Source organism: Pinus tabuliformis, chromosome Q (genome assembly GCF_031772625.1).
Source record: "Pinus tabuliformis cultivar Carrire ecotype Pingquan chromosome Q, CPIR1, whole genome shotgun sequence".
NCBI lineage: Eukaryota > Viridiplantae > Streptophyta > Pinopsida > Pinales > Pinaceae > Pinus > Pinus tabuliformis.
In genome coordinates, this window is record NC_142296.1 from 1,376,198,785 (window position 1) to 1,376,204,276 (window position 5,492).

Below are 5,492 nucleotides of genomic sequence, written 5' to 3' on the forward strand. Positions count from 1 at the left end.
TCTAAAACTTCATTTACCTTAAAAATTCAAAAAATATCAACATATTAAATGAAATTTGTGTGTGTGTGCGTGTTTGTGTTTAAGAGTATATAATTTTAGAAAATTAATGTACGACACCCACATGTTATGACATAAATCTAGTGAGAGGAAAAAATCGAATTCCCAGGGTCAAAGCTTTACCTCTTAAGTAGCTCAAAAATGCATTCAAGTTGTTCTCTTGAGAATATTAAGATCTCTTATGGGGAATGAAATGGCCACACCAATAATTGAGTGGGAAAGTCTATGGTCATAAGTCAACGCAACTCTCTTAGTTGCAAAGAAGCGTGTCAAGTGGCCAAAAAATACAAAATGAAGAAATTGAAAGGAAATAAAGATAGGTTATCTATCCAAATTTCTATAGCGTTGGATCACCCTTTGTGATCTTGACCATTTGAATAATTAACCACATGTGGGCCATGCCCTAGCACTGGTGTGAACCAATGTTACGTGACCATGTAGCATTTTCATGTGATGCACACCACACTGTTTAAAAAATTGTATGAGTAACCCAATTAAATGGTTGATCAATGAATTCTATCAAAACAAGGACTAAGGGTTGACGATGGTACATCACATTTAACCAATATAACATTAAAAGAAGAGGTTGAGGGGCAGTTTACAATGATAACAACATAACATATAGGTATTTCATATAGAAATTGCGTAGTTTATGAGCCCAGTTGGCTGCGAGTCATATTTGCGCAATTTCTGGAGGGAAGACTGGTTCCCCTCTAGTATTGCGCAATTTCTTGAGGGAGTTGCTCAGCCAGCAGCTAGACCAACTCTACAGAAGCAGCCTCTGACAGGAGTGAACCAAGCTATCATGCAGAGGCTCGGAAGCTGCTAGAAAACCACTAAATCTCATGTACTTGATAGTGCAATACATGCTGTTGAGGATGGTTGGTAAGGAGGCTCCAAAACGAATCTAAGGAAAAATTTTGGAGGGTGGTTGTAGCCGCTACAACAGTGTGAAAATAAGGTGGCGGGGTTTACTTTTGCAACTAGACTAGCCTTTCCCTTTCATGACATTTAAATTAGCATTCACATTTAATTAATGGCATTTTCATTTCTGTCGTTAGAATCAAGTTCATCTCCTTGCAATCACGATATGCTTTCATAAGAAATTATATTTGTAGTTAGTCGAAGGAGTGGTATTTGAATACCTTGATCTAATCTAACGACTGAGGAGGACATGAGTAGAACGTAACATGTTGTGCATATAGCACTATCACCTCTAAGTTTGTATGAACCCCAAGTTGATAATTTAGGTTGATAAGCATTGGGAGTTGCAACATCCTTGGTGCAATACCATAGCTCATCATTTTTTGGCACTGTTGTCAGGGAGGTGTTCAAGTAGGTGTTGTTTCTACATAGGAGTTACTTGCTTTTTGCTTTGCATTAGTCTTATTGGTTTGAAAGCTTCACGAAAAAAAAAAGGAGAAAAAGAATTCAAAAAACATAGCTAGTTCTTTCATGCCTCGTAGGAGTAGGGAAAATCAAGGGAAATTCTTACCAAAAACCCCCACCCCTTCAAGCAGTCAACCTGTATTCTTCTTTGGTGATTGTGAACTTTCCTCTCTCACTATAGGGGAATTAGAAAAGCCTCTAGGTGAGAAACCTGGAATTTTTGAGGAACCCATAGGGGAAGAAAAACATATCTCACCTACACAAACCATGGCTAAAAATAGATAAGATGAGATTTTCCCTATCAGGGAAACTAATGGGTAGGCCAAAATGAGTAATATAAGCCATGTTTCCCTTCCACATTTCCATGGCCTAACCTCTGGAGATCCTCACACCTTCGTGTTTGAATTTTTTGTTTTTTGTAGGACCTATGACTATGCCTTGGATGAACATAAGCTAAATTTATTTCCATCTACCCTCAAAGATGTACCCTTGCACTCATTCATGATTTACCTAAAGGCAACATCACTACCTAGGCCCAAATGAAACAAGCCTTCAATGACAAGTACACTGATTACTGCAGTTCCAAGGAAACAAAGGAGGAAATCTTTAGGATGACCCTAGGAACAAATGAATCCTTAGAGGACTATGAGGAAAGATTCCCACTCAATTATAGGAGGGCTAATTGTACCCTTGATCTCGAATCACTCAAGCTAGTTCTTCTATGGGGGATCAGGGAGGATGTAATGGAAACCCTCAACATGTTGTCTCGAGTCCAGACATCTCCTAATTTCTTTATGATGTCATCAAAACAATATATACGAATCACTCTAGGGCTGCTAGAAAAAAGGGTGGGTCTAGCCAAGGCTTGGTTAGTTCATCTCCCTTTACATCAGCCCTCAAACATGGGATAGGAAGTATGTTGGAGGATTTTAAGAGTGGCATGTTGCATACGTTTCCCCTACAGATGGATACAACGCAAATTAAAAGGAACCAAGAGGAAGGAGAAAGGGCACTAGGTATCTTCTACCCTAGATGCACTGAGAGACACCCTAGGAATGAGTGCCCACTGAATGTCAAAGAAGTCTACTTTGTTTGTAAAGAAAATCATGCAATAGAAGAACGTCTCTCTATGATAGGCCTGAAGGCTATATACCAAGGGGAAAAAGGTGGTTCAGAGAAACTCTGCTTTATTAACCAGAGGAGGCCTTAAGGTCCTCCACCATATTAGCAGGGAATGCAAGGTGTGCACTATCCTCATTAAAATCCGAATAAGAATGCACCTTTCCAGCCTTGGTTGCCTTCCACTCATCCATCATGGCCCACACCTCCTCCTTGGCCTTATACTCCTCAACATCCTCCTTGTCCTATTAACCCTCCTTTCCAACCATATCCACCACAATATTCCCAATGGAGAAACCTCTCACCAGGGTGGAGGCCTCAAACAACCCAAACTCCTGCTCTACTACCTCCACCTCAACCTCAACCATAGCTCCCTCACCATACCCCACTTAAGAAACCTCAAATGCTTTCTCAACCCAATCTGAACCTGAACAATAAGTAGGAACAATAGGTTTATAGTGGGGAGACATCCTAGCATGCTTATGTTGTGGAAATCCAAGAGATCAACCTTCCTTCTCGGAAGGTGATCCTAGATAATCACCCACATTTTCCACATAGAGAGATTGAAGAGAATGAATAGACTGCCCCTCAAGCCAATGCACCTCCTTACCATGAATGGTTGGTCCACCCTAAACAACACGCCCTAGAAGAGGCTTAACTTCGGGGAGAATTGAAGAACTTGTGTGTAAAAATACCCCTTATCCAAGCCATCAAAGATGTCCCCGTTTACAACAAGCTTATCAAGGAAGAGTGTTTCAAAATACCTGGGAGAAGAAGAATAGATACCCCACTATCCATTTTGTTGGACAATTTTTTGACCTAATGCTTGGGAGGGTAATCTCCCCAAAGTACTTGGATAATGGTAGCCCAGTATTGCTTGTGCACATTGATGGCATTATGGTCCCTAATACCTTGGTTGACCTTGGGGCTGCAATCAATGTGATGACTAGGGAAACCATTCTCGAGCTCAACCTCCAAGGGGGCTTGAGGAAGACTACTATGATATTGTGTAACAACCCTCATGAAAATTCCATGTAATAAGGTATATAAAGGAAAGAATAAGACCATGGGCAAGGGACACTTATTCCAAGATTAATGTTAGGTAGGACACCTTGGTGTGGGTGTTCAGTCAGTTTACTATGGGAAAGGAGATTGCATTTTATTATGGCAAAGGAGATTGGAAAAGGCAAAGGAAAAGGCAAAGGCAAAGGCAAAGGCAAAGGCATTAAAAGGAAAAAAGGAATTTTGGCACATTTGTTTATGAAAAGAAATGAAATTAGGAGAAAAGTGAGGTAAAAGGTCATAGGTTGCATGTGACGAGGAAATTGAATGACAATGATGGAAATTGAAGAAAATAGAGTACTCATCGATAAAAGGGCTTATGAGGATTAGTTGGCAACATCTTGGTCAATGTAAACACTTAGCTCAAGTATTTGCTTAGGTTTTAGAGCAAGGAAAGGAAAGGAAGGAAAGCAAGGATCAAGGAAGAAGAGGAGGATCAGGGAGCTTCATCAGGAATGCTTGCAGGTAGCATATTTCATGTGTGATTTCCTAGTTGGTTTGGACATGCATGGCTTTTCATGTTGGTGTATGGTTCTCTTGTTGTCGGTGGCATGGTTTTTCCAGGTTATGACAGTGGTTTTCAGCCTAGCCTCACCTTTTTCCTGATGCCATGGTGTTGGGATATTTTTTTTCGGTTTGGATCTTTGGTTTTTCGGATAAATTTCAGAATTTCGGGCTGAGGTGGTCTCAAGGTTGATTCCCAAAGGCCTAGGAATCCCTTGATCTGTTTTGGAAGGGTACATGGTAAACTCTGAGGGAGGAATCTCAGTTTATGACCTAATGATCCGGTTTAGATTGTGGTAAAGCCTGAGACACTGGTCTCAGTTTAGGGCCAAGTGATCCGTGGTTGGATTGTTGTAAAGCCTGAGAGGCAAGGAGTCAAAAATTCCTCAAGGATAGTGATGGAGTCCAGATGGAATTCATAGTTCGGTTCAGTTATGATCGGAGCACCAGTTTAGGTGTGATCACGATTTGATGAGGGTGGAGGTGGTTTAACCTTTGGATTCACTTGGTTGTTTTTGGATTGGTTTTCCTATGAGATCCCACATTCACATTTGGAATATGGCATGGGGGTGGTTGGCTAAAAGAAATATTTGGTTCACCAATATCTACAGTCGGGTGGTACATGGAAGTACTGAACCTTTTCAGACTTTTATATTATTAATGAAAGCTAAGTTCTCTTACTTTTTCACTTGTTTATATGTGGATTTAAAGGATGTCATATCTTTGATATTTACATGGTTTTATGCTCGTTATAAGCATGGTTAATTGGTTGATTCATTTAATGGTTATTTCATGTATTTACTTTTGAATGTTAAAATGATGGATGCAAGACCTAATTGATGTTATAATAGTTCAATGGAGACGTTGGTGATCCTTCCTGCCATGGTTCATAAGTGCTTTTAGTCATTCATGCTTTGTCTTGTATCCTAAACCTGTAGGTTGCATTGATTCCAAGTGTTTGACAGAATGTCAATCCCAGTTGGGGATGGTTAGGCTTAGTCCTGAGTTTTATTTCTCAGTTTTTTTATCTTTGTCATCATGTCTTCGGTGGTTTCTAAAAGTTACACAAATTCTGGGGAGTGGCCGAAATTCTGGGCCAGAAAAGTGCCTTGATTTCAAGGGATGTTGGCACAGGTCCGCTGGGAAAAGTCCTTGGATGGTGGCTTGTAGGCCTGTGAAAGTGTCAAGAGGTCCCTAGATGCTATCATGCCCATAGCATGAGAGCGTCCAAATGTTTAGAGGTCTAAAAGGTCAGTGGGACCTAGGGGCAAGATGCTTGAGTGGCTGGGATGTCCCCTGGGGTATTGCTGCTGGTGTGGAAGGTATGGTTGATTTGTTTCCGTCGATTCCATTTCTTTAAG